Genomic DNA, 16970 nt, shown 5'->3' on the forward strand with positions numbered 1-16970 from the left:
GATTCTGTTTTGTGGAGGACATGCTTCCCTGAATTTTATGGAAGAGGCCAAAAGGTTTGTTCAAGTTTTTACCTGATACATTGGATTAAATTATCTAATGTACACACTCTTAATTTAAGTCTAGGGGTGACTGTCTACTCTTGATTTTGTATAGTATTATTTTTCTTAACATCCAAGTCCATCTTCATCTATTTGTATATGATCAATAAAAATACATCTGTCCAGAACCCTGCTTTGGTGGAGTTACTTCTTTCTAAGTAGGAGAGGTAGCAGTTGAGACATGAGCTGGGTTCTGGGTCAGTGTAGAGGGCTGGGCGACATTCCTCCTTCTGGTCTGTATGACTGAATGAATGCAGTTCTTGCTGTCTCGCTCCTCTCCTTAACACATTGAGCCATTGCAGCAGATGAGAAGGAATAATCTTGATCTGCCATTCAGGTGGAACACATGTTCTCTCCAGCCACACCCATAGGTTGTACTCACACTCGGCCAGAAGGTATCCTGTCAATGATATGGAGATGTATCTATCTATCTAGATAGATATCTACTTTGGTTTATGCTCTTCGGTTGCCCGTAAATTATCTCCTTAAAGTGAATATCAAAAGAGAGCTTGGTGATGGCAGTGTTATAAAATCCTCAAAATGCAGCACCCACACCCACAGGAATTTGTAGATTCTGGGATTCTAATTCAGATACCAAATTATATAAAAGGGGAATTGGTCATTGAGGGTTGCTAGGCTCTTTGTTGAGCATATTTGCTCTTTTCATGACTTTGAAATTATTTTAAAAATCTAACCTTTTTCTCAGTGTGCTGCAAGATGATTTGATTTTAATGCATAAGCACTAATTCTCCCCTAAGATTTGTACAATATATTTGCTCTGACAAGCCGTAGCCAGCAACTCACTTCACAGCAATTTATAGCATTTCCAAGATAAGTTGAATTATTTTTAACTAGACTCTCTTTGCCTTAATAAAAATATGAAGAAGCAATATACTTGTTCTAATTAGGTGCAAAAGTTGGCAGTCTCTCTCCTGGAAAGAATAGTAAAACTTTTCAGTGGCCTAATATGCATCTATAAACACACACACACACACACACACACACACGCAAGCACTATTCATAATATTTAAAGCACATTCTGTTCTACGACTTCATTTGTCTAGCACAAAATAAAACGATCTCAGTATATATCAAGTACCAATTTTTTCGTATGGCCAATTATAGGTATTTTATTTTTTAAAGATTAGAGTGTTCTTGAAGCTCTTTATTTTTGTCAATGAACTAAGCATTGGCAAATATGTAGGGTTTCCCACATAAGAACATTATTAACATCAAAATAGAAAGCTGGTGGTAGAAATAATGATTGGGAACACAGAGTCTCTACTCAACGTTCTAGTTCTGCCATACCATAACTTTGTGATCTCAGGAAATCTCTCTCCATGTTGTCATCTCTATGTATAGTTCTGTCATTTTTCAATAAGTGCTTTTTGCTTAATTATGAAGTACTAGTTACTATAACCATTATTTTGAGTTTCATGTAAATCAAGAACACATGGACTCCACTTGCAAAACATTGAAAATGTAGTTAGGGATTGGGGGCATAAAGCAACATTTTAAAATGTGTAAAGACAATGAGTAAGCAACAAAGTGTCCAATTTTTTAGGGGAAAGTTGCATACGTTAGGAAAAGGCAGGATTAAGTAACAGAGAATTTGAATGATAACTGGCCATTTGGTGTCATTTACAATTGCAAGTCATACAAATGAAGTTTCCTTTTTTAAAGAGAAAAGGAGTTATTTAGAATGGGTCAACCTATTGGGGAAGCAATGTAGTTAGAGACAATGCCCAAAACCATGTGAGCAAATGCTCTGTAGAGCATACCCCTGCAATGCTGCCATTGTGAGGCCAAGTCTCTCCTTGTCTTGGTACTGAGCCCTCCATTCTGCCTCCATCATTGCCACTGTAGCTGCCACAAAATGATCCCTCAACCACCGCTGCCCAGGAACAAAGAAAGATTTCTGTCTTTTCGCGCTCTCAGATCAATTTCCAACATCAGGTGACCCTTTGATGGGCACTATTCAGTTCCCATATCCATGAAATAGATGCAGTAAAAACATAGAAATTGCCTATATGTTTCCCAATAAGACACATATGGAAGCCTGTTTTCCCACAACAAGAAGGGGTTCACACGATGGGTGTTCAAAGGAACAATATTCCTTGTAAACCATACTTTGCCCATATAAAGAAAAGCAATAAGAATTATTTAGTAAATAGACATGGAAACTCATCCAGGGTTGGCTGATGAGAAGCTGGTTAGCAAGGGGGTCTGCCTTCAGTTAGGGCAAGGTCTGTGCTTCCCATGGGTTCTCTCCACAGCAGGAGGGATGCAAACTTCCCTTTCCTCCCCTGCACCTACCCTCAAATGGCCCAGAGGTCTTCAGATGCTAGAATTTCTCAATTAATGCTGCACAAAGTAACAGACAACCTCGACTGTCACAGTCTGTTCTCATGAAGCTAGTCTCTGCTCACTACATAAAACAGGAGAGTAAGAACAAGGGTGTTTAACGCTACCCTAGCTCAAACATGTTTCTCTCTGTAGGATGCCAAGAACCTGGGAACCAGTGCATCTGCTGCTTTCCCTTCTAGGATTCTAGCCCAGACAAAAGAGGCAAGGGGCATTTCTTCAGAGGCCTTGAGCTTCACTACACAATGACCCAGGCTCTACATACACCCCCTTTATATATTTCTACCTTGAAAAAAATTTTTTATATAATATTAATAATATATTTTTATATAATAAACATGTTTATTTTATAGATAGATATAGATATGCATAGATAAAGATCTCTAGTCAGCCTTTTTTAAGGCTGGGCTGATCGTGGTGCCTCAAAACTATAATCCCAGCACTTTAGGAGGCCAAGGTGGCCAGATCTCTTGAGTCCAGGAGTTGGAGATCAGACAGGGCAACATGGTGAAACCCCATCTTTACAAAAATTAGCTAGTATGGTGTCATGCACCTGCAGTCCCTGCTACTCAGGAGGCTGAGGTGGGAGAATCGCTTGAGCACAGTATGTGAAGGCTTCAGTGAGCTCTGATCACATGACTGCACTCCATCTTGTGTGACAAAGTGAGACTCTCTGAAAAATAAAATAAAATAAAAAGGCTACCACCATACTCACAGATAAGTGTGTCAGGTATATTTGCAGCTATATTTCCTATATTCTATTTGGTGAAAAAAAAATTGCAAAGAACTCTTCTCATTCTAGATTTTTGTATTAATTAGACATTTGAAGTTTACAGCAGAGAGCTGTAATCATGTTTGGTATGTGTACTCTATAGACCAGATAGTGCAAGCAGATATCAATGCTTTTTAAAAGTATATAAGGTTCTTAGAAATATTTTAAACTACCTATAGGTATATATGTATGTAATTGAACTATCAAATGCAAGTAAGATCATTTCCTTGGCATGTGAAATCCACTCAATTTATTAAAATATTTTCTAATATCTATTACAATAATATTTCTTAATTAGCTAACATAAGAGGAGTTTTAAGACATTTATTTATATGTACTTACTAGATTCAAACTCGATTCCACTATTTTCAGAAATCACACTCTGAGACAAGTCCTTTTTTTATCTAACTATGTTTCTGCCTATACTAAAAGACAGATATGTCAATTTTGCTAATCTTGCTGTTCCAAACCTCTCCATCCTGATTATTTTTCGATTTGTTCTAGCAGTCATTCAGAGACTTACTTACATTCAAATTTCTCTCTAGGTTTAACATTCGTGTGTGTCTTCTTGTGGTTTTGTCTATTTTTGCTGTATATAATTTGACATTTTATTGACATATATCATACATGGAGAAAAGTACAATGATTAAATATGGATAGCTTAATGAAACACATGTATTTGCTTATAACATGTATGAAAATAGAACATTACTAAAAATAGTGATACTTCTCCTGCCCCTTTCCAAACACTAACCCTCATCCTCAATAGTAACAGATTTTTTTTTATCATAATTTGGTCTACTTTCAAATTTTTATTAAATAAATCAGAGTATCTACTCTAAGTCTAAGTTTGTTTCATTGTTGTTATTTTAATTATAGTATTTATCTGCTAATGGACATGGTAGATTAAAGATGGCTACATACACATTTTTTTAATTAACAGATTTTTTGAGCACTTTGTGGCTCATGCCTCTAATCCCATCACTTTGGGAGGCTGAGGTGCGTGGATCATGAGGTCAGGAGATCGAGACCATCCTGGCCAACGTGGTAAAACCCCTTCTCTACTAAAATACAAAAAAATTAGCTGATAGATAACATCAGGATAACATCTGGGTTCTTAGCTGCACTGAGTCAAGCCTACTTACATCTTTGTTTGTCTTCCGCTGCGCTTTTCCTTCCACATCACACTCCAGGAATGCCAAGCTGTGCTGGTCTTCTACCCCATTTCCACTATTTTGCTCCCGCGGACGCAACTTTTTGCTGCCACCGCCGCGGGTTTTTGCCTCCGCTGCTTTTTGCCCCCGCAGCCGCGGCTTTCTGCCCCCGGCCCCGCGGATTTTGCGGCTTTTTGCCCTTGCCACAGTGGCTTTTTGCCCCCGCCCCCACGCCTTTTTGCTGCCATGGCTTTTTGCCCCCACCGCCTTTGCAACCTTAATTTCACTTGAAATCTAATTTCCCACTGCCATGCAACCTAACATATTTGTATGTTAGACTCTGGGAATTAGGACATGAACATTTTGGGGAGGCCATTATTTTGTCTACAGCAGACGTAATCTATTTACCTGCAGATTAAAATGTTCTTTATTTTTCTGCCTCCCTCTCTTAATTTTTTTTAAATAATATGAATTTTAGTAAAGAGAAAGAAAAGAAAGAAAAAAGAAGGAAAGAAAGAAAGAAAAGGAGGAAATGAGAGGGAGGGAGGAAGGGAGAAAGGCAGGAAGGGAGAAAAAGAAAGCAAGAACTCAAGAAAGAAAGAGAGAAAGAAAGTGAGAAAGGAAGGAGGAAGGGAGGAAGGAAAGGAGGAAGAAAGAATGGTAAAAGGAAGGAAGGCAAAGAAACAAAGAAAAACAGAAGGAAAAAAGGAAGGGAGGGAGGAAGGAAGAAAAGTAGGGAGGGGGGAAGGGAGAAAAAAAGGAAAGAAAGTGCGAAAGAAAGAATAAGAGAAAAGAAGGAAGAAAAGAAGGGAGGGAGAAAGGAAGGGAGGGAGGAGGGAAGGAAGAATAAGGGGAAGGAAGGAGAAAAAAAGAAAGAAAGGAAAAGAAAGAAAAAGAGGAAAAGGAAGGAAGTAGGCAAGGGAAGAGAAGAGAAAGGAAGATGGAAAGAAGGAAGGAAGACCACAAATATTAGAAATTCTGGGTTTGTTAGAGAATATGCCATACTGTTGTTGTTTTTTTTCACTTGAAAGAGTATCTGCCATTGAAGATTGGATGTCTTGTTGGTAATGTTGTTGTTCTTATCTTCCATATGATTACTGAGTTTGTGCCTAGTCTGTCCATTACTAAGACAAAAGTGTTGAAGTCTGCAAATGTAATTTTGGATTTTTCTAGTTCACCTTTGACTTCTTTCATGTTTTACCTCATGTATTTGGAGGATCTATTGTTAGCTGCATACCCTAATTAGTAGGATGTTTACATCTTCTTGAGAATTATTATATTATCTATTATCTCTCATCTCTGATACAATTTCTTGTTCTGAACTCTGTTGTGTCTAATATCAATGTAGTCCTTCCACAGCTTTATTTTAGTGTTTCCATGATATGGCTTTCTCCATATCTTGATGATAACCTATTTATATCTCTATATATTTGGAGCAAGATATAAAATTTAGACGTGATTTCTTAAAGATTTTTCAAGATGTAATTCTTATTTATTTTTGTTCTATTTGACATTCTCTGAGTTTCCTATATCTGAAGTTTGATTTTCTGTCACTTCTTTTAGAATATTTTTGGCAGTTATTTCGAAAAATATTTCTTTGGCTCCATTATTTTTTCCTCTTTTCTTTTTGGGATTTCAATTATAACTAGGGTAGGTAATTCCATCTCAGTCTTATGCAGGTACTTTTTCTCAGGGTCTCAGGAACGTAGCCTTCTCACACTTCTGTTCTTTTCCTGGCTGTGTTGGTGAGCTCAGTGATATTCCTCCTTCACCTTCAAGAGCAGTTTTGTTTTGTTTTTCCTGTTTTCATACTTCCAGCATCAGGAGTATTCTAAGTGTGGCAGTTTTTCTTGCCTTCCCCTACATATTAAGTGGAATATCTTGGTCTATTTGGACTCTTATAACAAAATAACATAAACCGGGTGACTAAAAAACAACAGATATTTCTTTTTTCACACTTCTTGAAGCTGTAAGATCTCAGGTCAAGTTGCTCACAAATTCAGTGTTGATGAGAGCCCATTTCATGGTTCATAGATGGTGCCTTCTTTCTATGTCCTCACATAGTGGAAGGCACACAAGAACTCCATTGAGCTTCTTTTATAAAGGCACTAATCCCATTCATAAGGGCTCGGCCCCAAGACCTGGTCACCTCCCAAGTGTTCTGCTCTCCCTGATCTGTATCATATACGGACTCTCTTGGATTCCTTACCAATTGCTTGAGAGATCACAGTGGATTTGTGGGGAAAAAGTTTTCAAGATGATGGATCTTTCCCAACTTCTGCAGCTGTCGGCAGTCTCCCAATCTGAGCAGCCCCACTTTGTCTTTAGGAATTTATTGATTATTCCAGCTTAACTTGTCATAGTGGTGTCTATTTGCATCTGTCCTATGTAAGTGCATCTGTCCTCTTTCTCCTTGCAGGTGCAAGTACTCAGGAGTACACTGTTGTTACTAATTACTCAGTCTTGGTTGGTACATTGTCAAAGATCAAAAAACATTTTTAAAGATAAAAAAAATTCTTGGAAGGTGTGTAAGGAAGGGTTAATTCTGCAGACATGGCTTTCCAAATCCTTGTGCATTCCAAAGGTCTTCAGGACTGGCCCTCGACAAGCTCCTGGGAGATGATAACCTATGAGCCCTTGGTATATGCTGCCTGATGAGAGTCTTTGTATACCTGAAAACATAGGTCCTACCAAATAGCTGATGCTAACAACGTGATTTCTTGTGAGCACCTGTTTCTGTATGCCTATGACTTTGTGTAATGCCATATTAATACGACCTCTCTTAGGGCATAGGGAGGTTGGGAACTAAGTAGCTAAGTTCAGTCACAGGACGCTCGATGCATATGTGGTGGAATCCTAATGAAAACCCTGGACTCAAGACTGACTGAGCTTCCCTAGTTGGCAAGAAGTTCACACATGTTGTTTCACACCATTGTGAAGAAAATTAGTCAGTGTGAAGTCCCCACTATGAAAGGACACCTGTAAGCTCACATCTGGTTTGTCCTGGACTCAACTTTATGTGCTTTTATGCTTCTGATTATTTTAATCTTGTTTCTTTCACTGTTAGAAACTATAACCACAAAAAAAAAAATCAGCTTTCTTGAGTTATGCGAATCATTAAACCAAAGGGGGACTTGGGGACCCCCAATAAAAAGTATATATATTCTTAAAAAGAAAAAGAAAACTGGCCATAGCAGATATTGTTGATGACTTGACTTCTATCTCCTGGACTCAATGTGTTCACCTGAAATTCACCTGTTTCCAGCTAACTGAGAGCTCCCCACATCATGCCTGTCTTTCTGATTTTTGGGCCTGCCTGCAAGCTTCTTGAGGCTAACCAGTGCTTCTCAACGACACATAGGAACAAAGAAGGAGTTAGGGGTGGAGAGTTAATGATTCTAAGGCAATCCTTAAGCAATAAGAGATGGGGATTCCAGCATCCCCATCTGTCTGTAAAGTTATTTTGAGACAATCTCCATACCTCCATCATTACTGAGCACATAGCAGTAACTACTCATTCACACTGGCTTCATATTCTGTTTCATTTTCTCCACTTCTGTGCTTTCTCACTCAATTTCTGATTAAAGTATCTGACCCCAGATATTTGTTTCATCGTCTATTTTTGAGGGAATCCAGAGCCAAGACAATAACAATGGGAGCTTTGTAATGAGGGAGAGTGAGTATAATCATCAGAAGAGTACCTACCTCACTGGGAACATGAAGGCCTGGAGAGCTTGCTGTTTCAATGAGAGAAACATGTTGAATCTCAGTTAAATACCTATATATATATGGGCAATAAGTCATGCCCTTTACTTATATCAAAGGAAAGTGCTCTTTACCTCTCTTTGTTGTTGTGTTTTTATCACTATTGCCTACACAAGCAGAATATCATACCCAGGATTTAAAGCCCTGTCTGCAGGATTTTCAAGCTCATGTTTTTATCATAAGTCACTGTGCTTCCATGTGTTTTAAATCTAATCCTCATTCCTCTGCTTTTACACCAGAGAATTCATCACTGACTTATTTTTGACTGACCTTATAGAGCTGTCAAGTACACAATTTCTGCTGTGACCTTTCTCTTAGAGTTCAGTCATATAGCCTCTCCCTAGATATCATCTCCTCTTATCTTTCCTAATAATGAATTGTCAGTTAAAACTCAACATTTTTAAGATTGAGCTTACCATCTGCACACACACATACACCATTATTGGTGTATTCTCATAGCCTTGAAACACTAATGTCACGTTGATGTCTGCCTTTTCTTTCTCTGCTACCTCATCCCTCATCCTTAGATTATTCTAAAAGATTCAATTAGATCAAGTTGGCTAATTATATTTTTAAGATCCTCTCTACGCTTACCAATTTTTTGTTTAACAAATTTTAAAAATTTCTGGCAGGAGACTGTTGAAATCCCCATGGATGACTGTGGTTTTACTATTTTACCTTTCAGTTTTAATAGGTTTTATATTATGTGTTTTGAAGTAATGCTATTGTGTGCATACATATTTATTATTTACATGTCTTCTTGGAGTATCTTCCCCTTTGTCATTATGAAATGTTATTCTTCATCCCCAGTGATATTTCCTGTTCTGATGTCTACTTTGCTCATCACAGTTTTAGTGGGCTTTGGTTTGTTTGTTTTTCTTTTTTTTTTTTTTTTGGTTCAAGTAAGTTTCTTATAAAGAGCATATAGTTGAGTCAGTGTTTTTAATCCTGCCTTATGATCTCTGCCTTTTAATAAGAATATTTTGTCAATTTATATTTAATGTAATTATCAATATGGTTGGATGTATAACTACTCTCTTGCTATATGTTTTCTAAATATCTCATCATTTTTGTTCATTTTCCCCCTTTTTCTGCCTTCTTTTGAATTGAGAATTTAGTTTTTAAGATCCGCTTTTATCTCCACTATTAACTTTTAACCATTCCATTTTGTTTTAATTTTAATGATTGATATAGGGCTCATAAAATAGACAGTTCTTGTTTTCCTTAGTTTTGATATGCAAAGGCTTTAGTTATCATGCTTTAGTTACATAGCACAAGCCCCAAAACAAAACAGTTTAGGTACAGCAGTGTATTAATTGGGACTAACGGATTGAAGTACAATTTTTTTCTGTTAACTCTTCAGTCCATAAAACTATTAGGTAAATATCAGATTCGCATCAAGATCCATGATCAGTCACGTCACTTTTCTCAATATCTATTAATAATCAATTACTATGTATCTGTTTTGTATTCATACAGAGACAGGAAAGCATCCAGTAGTGTTGCTTCTTTGTCTTTCAGTGATAAAGGCATGACATTATACAAAAATTGATAAACGACAGAAAATCAGCCAACAAAAATGAAAGTGTGGCAAATAAATGAAAGTGTCAACACCGAAAGTGAAATTCAGATTGGATCTTGATGGATTGATAGAAGAAATAGTTAATTGCGAGAATGCTGACACAACTACCATCCAAGAGATTTCGTATGTGCAGTCAGGGGAACTTATGGAAGACATATTTACAACTTAAATGAAGAAGCTGATTGCAGGGAAAAGACGAACATTTTCCCAGAAGATGTGATGCTGAGAAAATAAAATTACATTGAAGAAATTCTCCAAGATGTTTAAAGACAATGAACGTGCAAACAATAAAATGTTGGACAAATAATCGAATTTATAAAGAAGTATGGCAATTCACCAAAGCATAAAAAATATTGAGAGTCACATGATGAGAAGTTGTGCAAATACTGTACAAACTACTCTGAATACATTTCAAAGAAATATATAAGACATGTATTTTAATTATCAATGTTTTAAATTATAGTGTACTATATAAATACTAGTTTTAGGGTTGTTTTTTGGTTTTTACTTTTCTATGCATATATAACCAACAGTAAGACATTTTTAATATTTTGACAAATGTGTTTATTTATTTATTCTTTTATTTAGAGACAAGATCTCACTCTGTTGTCCAGGCTGGAGTGCAGTGGTATCAAAAAGGCTCACTGTAGCCTCGGCCACCAGGCTGAGGTGATCCTCCCACCTCAGCTTCCTGGATAGCTGGGACTATATGTACGTATCACCACTCCTGGCTAATTTTTTGTAGTTTTTGTAGAGACAGGGTTCCGTCATGTTGCCCAAACTGGTCTCAAACTCCTGGGCTCAAGTGATCTGCCCACCTTGGCCTCCCAAAGTGCTGGAATTACCGGTGTGAGCCACTGCACCTGACTGACAAGTGTTTTTAATGATTGCAGGAACAAGTTTATGTTTTTCCATTAATTATTAAGATAACTTTGCCCAGTTTCAACTTGCACAGTGGTTACTAAGGCCCCGCACTGATGTGCATAAAGAGTACCATCTGTACATTTTTTTAACTTAAAACACTCAACCTTCAAATAATATTTATAATACCTGCTATATAGTTTTAAAATATTGCAATTCTGAAGCCAGCATTACCATGATACTAAAACCCAGCAACTTATAATCCTGAAATGTAAGACCTCAAACTATAAGAATCCTAGAAGTAATGCTAGGAAACACCATTCTGAAAATCAGCCTTGGGAAAGAATTTATGACTAAGTCTTCGAAAGCAATTTCAACAAAACAAAAATTGACACACGGGACCTAATTAAACTAAAGAGCTTCTGCACAGTAAAAGAAACTATCAACAGCATAAGCAAACACCCCACAGCATGGGCGAAAATATTCACAAACAATGTGTTCAATAAAAGTCTCATATCTTGAATCTATAAGGAACTTAAACAATTAAACAAGCAAAAAACAAATAACTTAATTTTAAAAATGAGCAAAACCATGAACAGATACTTCTCAAAAGAAGGCATACAAGTGGCTAATAAACATGAAAAAATGCTCGTAATCACTAATCTCAGAGAAATGTAAATCAAAACCAAGATGAGATATCATCTCACACTAGCCAGAATGGCTATTAATAAAAACTCCAAAAACGTTTAATAATATCTCTTATTGAAAAGTTCCTGCCAAGGCTATAGAAGAAGGGGAAGGTTTATACACTGTTGGTGGGAAGGTAAATTAGTTCAGCCAATGGGGAAAGTAGTTTGGAGATTTCTCAAAGAGCTTAAAACAGAACGACCATTTGACTTAATAATCCCATTTCTGGTTATATATCCATAAGAAAATAAACTATTCTACCAAAAAGACACATGCACTTGTATGTTCACTGTAGCACTGTTCCCAATAGCAAAGATATGGAATCAACCTAAGTGCCCATCAGCAGTGGATTGGATAAAGAGAATATGGTACATATACACTATGGAATACTACACAGCCATAATAAAGAAAAAAAACATCTATTTGCAGCAACATGGATGCAACTTGTGGCCATTATCTTAAGTGAATTAATGCAGAAACAGAAAATCAAATACCACATGTTCTCACGTGTAAATGGGAGTTAAACACGGGGTACTCATGGACATAAAAACGGCAACAATAGAAACTGGACACTGCTAGAGGGAGAGGAAGGGAGGGAGGGAGGCCGGGGTTGAAAAACTGTCTGTTAGGTACTATGCTCAGTACCTGGGAGATGGGCTCAACCGTACCACCAACCTCAGCATCACGCAATATATCCATGTAACAAACCTGTACATGTGTTCCATAAATTTAAAATAAATGTTCAAATAAAAAAACAAATATTATAACTGTCTATCCATTTTCTCTCTACAGTTCTTTGCCCTACTGTCATAGGGTTTTCCTCCTTTTTTATATATATTTTGAATACCACGGAAATAATTGTTATTTTGGTTTTAAATAATCCATTACCTTTAACATTACTTAAAACATGAAAAAACGTCTTTTGTATGTATTGTTTCTTTTTCCTTTTTTTTTTTTTTTTTTTTTGAGACAGAGCCTCACTCTGTCGCCCAGGCTGGAGTGCAGTGGTGTGATCATGGCTCACTGCAACCTCCACTTCCTGGGTTCAAGCGATTCTCCTGCCTCAGCCTCCCGAGTAGCTGGGATTAGAGGCGCACGCCACCACACCCAGCTAATTTTTGTATTTTAGTAGAGACAGGGTTTGACCATGTTGGTCAGGCTGGTCTCCAACTCCTGACCTTGTGATCCGCCCACCTTGGACTCCCAAAGTGCTGAAATTACAGGTGTGAGCCACCATGCACAGCCCTATGTATTATTTCTAACATGAGTCATTTCTTTTTAAAAATGTAAATTATCCCAGCACCATTTATTAAATAGGAATCCTTTCCCCCATGTCCAACAATGATAGAACGGATTAAGAAAATGTGACACATAGACACCATGGAATACTATGCAGCCATAAAAAATGATGAGTTCATGTCCTTTATAGGGACATGGATGAAGCTGGAAACCATCATTCTCAGCAAACTATCACAAGGACAAAAAACCAAACACTGCATGTTCTCATTCATAGGTGGGAATTGAACAATGAGAACACATGGACACAGGAAGGGGAACATCACACACCGGGGCCTGTTGTGGGGTGGGGGGAGGGGGGAGGGATAGCATTAGGAGATATACCTAATGTTAAATGACGAGTTAATGGGTGCAGCACAGCAACATGGCACATGTATACATATGTTACAAACCTGCAAGTTGTGCACATGTACCCTGAAACTTAAAGTATAATAATAAAAAAAGTAAATTATCATCCTGTTACTTTCTTTTTGTCTACCATTTCTTTCAGTACCAGTATGCTGTTGATAAAATCTATCAGCTACTTATTGTCAAAATAGCTTTATTTGCTTTCATTTTTGTAAATTTCTTGATTTTTTTAGAATTTTCACATGAATGAATTTCCAGGTTGACTTGTTTCTCTTGCTTTAAGTAATAGAATGTTGCGCTACTGTCTTCTGATATACATGCTTATCATAAAAAGTAGTTATTACATTGGTTCCATTGTCAATAATACATCTCTTTTTCTCCAACTGTTTTTAAGTTTTCTTTTTAAAAACAACTTTCTTCAACTTAATCCTTTTATTCATTTTGCTTTGATTCCACTGCGCTTCTTTTACCTGTTGGTTTATAGTTTTACCAAGTTTTAAAAATATCTCAACCACTGCCTTTACAAATAGTTTTTGCCCTCCCCCCATTCCCTGGGATTTCAATTATGTGTGTTGTTAAGCTGCTTAATATTTTCTAATCCCATAATTTCTGTCTTTTCTTGGTCTGTTTCTGTTAATTTTTTGTCTTGTTTTGGATGAATTTTTTTTGTTTATATGCATTTCTGTTATTTTTTTAATGTCTAAGGGAAATTCTGAATTCTACATTGTTAGGATCTGGATTTTGTTTTATTTAAAGAGAGATGAACTTTGTTTTCAAATGCAGTTATCTGAGATCAGTGGTGATATTGTTTACTTTTAAATGTGATTATAATGGCTTCAAAGCCTTGACTCTAGAGCTGATTCACCCCCCTACTAATGTGTGATTATTCTGAGAACTCTATCTGATGTTATAAGTTTCTCACTCTGGCTGGAGCACATACTGGTTCTTCTAAGGCCCATATGACCTCCAGGAATTTCTCTGGCCCATTGCTAATGAAGACTCATTTTTCTATCTCATGGAGTTTTACTTTATGTAGGCACAGTTCAGTTCTCCCTCAAGGACTCCAGAGAACCTCTACGTAAATCTCCACAGTTCTCTCTCTGTGCAGCCCTCTTCTCTCTGTCAGTCTGCCTTGATGATTCTAGTCACCTTGGCCTCCATAAACTTTGATATCTTGCTCTTAAATTCAGCAAATCATGATATTCTCTCTCGGATTGTCTCATACCATGCTGGAGGCTGGAAATCACTTTCAGTAAGTATGCTGGCACTATAAAGGGTATATATTGTTTTCTTTCTCTCAGAAATCACAGTTTTGTGCTGCCTATTTGTTTCATGCAATAAAAACACTTTATATACTAGTTCTGGATTTCTAAACTTTTACAAAAGTTGCATAATTCTGGTAATCATTAATTCTTCATCAGCAACAGTTGAATTCTCAGAGACTTGTTTAACTGCCCAGATGACAATTATCCTATTGCTTTATTCTTCAAATCTAGTAAGTGAATCAAAGTCAGTCTTAGTGATGATCAGTATCTCTATATTTTTGTCTAAAAAACAGAATGCTATTTTAATCTATAGATTCAAGTGTCATTTTATCTCTTTGAAGTTTTCAACACGTAATGTTTCCAATGTTAATGTTCTTTCTTATTCTTCAAAACATCAAGTAGGCAGAGGTTGAGTCTCCGTTTTCATGCATCTATATTTACCAACACCATATTAAGGATTTTTATTATGCCTTTGTCTTTTCATATAATTTACTTTTGTATGGTTTCTTCTAGATATTCGCTATTTTTCTGGATGTAATTGCTGATGTATAGTGCCTATGTATTTCTTTCTTACATAATTCCTTAGTTGTTCACTTCAATTTCTAAATTGAGATTAAGTTAACTTCAATTTGTTCTCTGATTACTTTGGTAATTCTACTTGTGATGTAGTTTTAGTAACTGCATCTTGTTTATGCTTTTTGTTCATTTTCATATTTAGAAAATAGAACACCAGGCATATATATTTTACTGATTTTTTTCTCTCTGCATTCCTCGTAGAACAGATCCAGGTATTAGCTAAGGGATCCTCTGGGGCAGGAGTGGGGTGGCACTGCAGTTTGTATCTTTTTTTTAATCCATGTTTTTGTAATGGAATACTGTCGCACTAATTTTCTTATTCCCTAAGTACTAGATAATTGTTTCTCCTCCTATCAGCATTCACTTTTCTAAAGGTAATGTGGCTCAGATTTAGATTCCTAGGTTTCTAAATCTACATTTCTAATCTCTATATTATCACATGCTGGGTAATTCTTTTCTCTTTTGCTCCTTTCCACTTCTGTGAGCTTCATTCTGTTTGGAACTCAGAGTATATGAAATGAACAGAGTACATCAGCCTGAATTCTCTTACAACTTCAAATTCTTTCCATTTTATGGTTAGACAACACTGAGTTACTCTATAGTGACTTTCCTACTTTTATTAATATCATGGTCACATTATTCCATAAAATCTAACAATTTTAAGAAAAATAGTTTTTGAGTTACATCTCCCAGAGTAGCAGCAATGATATCTGGAAAAAATGACCATCCTAAACATGTACTGATTATGCATGTGAAAGCACTCACTCTGATCACTCCTTGTTTTTGTTGAAATATAACAGTATTTGGAAGGTTTGCTTCTCAGTTTTTGGTTTCGGGCTATAGTTGTTTCTCTGAAGATGCTTATCTTCTTATTTTTTCTTGTTTTATTTTTGTTCTCAATAAAATGAATTTTAATAGAAGAATGAAATGTAAAATATTCAAATTCAGGGTCTTACAGTGTCTATAGTTTTGGGCACTCATTTTAAAACTGAATAATAATTTTCAATGCATATGACTCATTCTCTACCCTCCTTTCTTCCATTCTTCTGAATGTGTGACAAACAAGTATAGATGCTCTGAATGGTAATAAATTAAAAAATCATTTCATGATGGTCCTATTCCTGTAATTCTATTTTCCAATTGACCTCCACTTCCTATCTTAACTGCATAAAAGTGAAATAAATCAGTGACTATTTAATTTTAAAAATAAGTGGTCTGGATGATTTTGCTGGGATAAGTAATAAAAAATGTTGAAATCTTTGAGGTTTTCAATTTGCTTAAAAAGAAAAAGTTTCAGGCTTTGGCAAAGCAAACATGCATTGTGCTAAGTAATATTCCCCCTTAATTTTGAGATTTATTTTGGCTTCATACATTTCTTTCTTATATGAATACCATTAAAGTAAAAGTTATTTCAGAGTTATCAGGTGGAAGACTTTTATAGATGTATGTGCATGCATATTTTTTTTCTTAAAAATATAGTTGTTTTAGTTTGGGCTGCCAGAGCAAAGTATCATAGACTAGGCACTTTGTAAGCTGGATGGGTTTATAAACAACAGAAATTTATTTCTCACAGATCTTGAGTTCAGAAATATGAGATTAGAGTGCCAGCCTGGATGAATTCTTGTGAGGACCCTCTTCTGACTTGCAGACTGCCGCCTTTTCTTTACATCCTCACACAATAGAAAAAGAGCAAGAGAGTTCTCTGGGGTCTTTTTTATAAGGGTGCTAATCTCATTCACATGGGCTCCAGTCTCATGATGTAATTAGCTCCCAAAGACCCCACCTCCTAGTACCATACATTGTGGGTTAGGATTTTGACATATGAATTTGGGTGGGGGGAGAAAAACAACCATTTAATCCATTGCAATAGTGAAGGTGGAGGAGATACAAAATGAAATAAGTAAATCTTCCATAAATCTTTCATAAATTATAGTATAAGAAAATATCATGAATGGTTCAAATTTGTGATTTTTATCACTACAAAAGAGATTATGGGACTGTGATATGGTCTGGCTGTGTCCCCACCCAAAGCTCACCTTGAATTGTAATAATCCCAATATGTCAAGGGCAGGGCCAGGTGGAGATAATTGAATCATGGGGGCGGTCTCCCCCATACTGTTCTCATGTTAATGAATAAGTCTCTGTTGGTTTCATAATGGGAGTTCTCCTGCACAAGCTCTTTTGCCTGCTGCCATCTAAGA

Source organism: Pan troglodytes, chromosome 17 (assembly GCF_028858775.2).
Source record: "Pan troglodytes isolate AG18354 chromosome 17, NHGRI_mPanTro3-v2.0_pri, whole genome shotgun sequence".
Lineage (NCBI taxonomy): Eukaryota > Metazoa > Chordata > Mammalia > Primates > Hominidae > Pan > Pan troglodytes.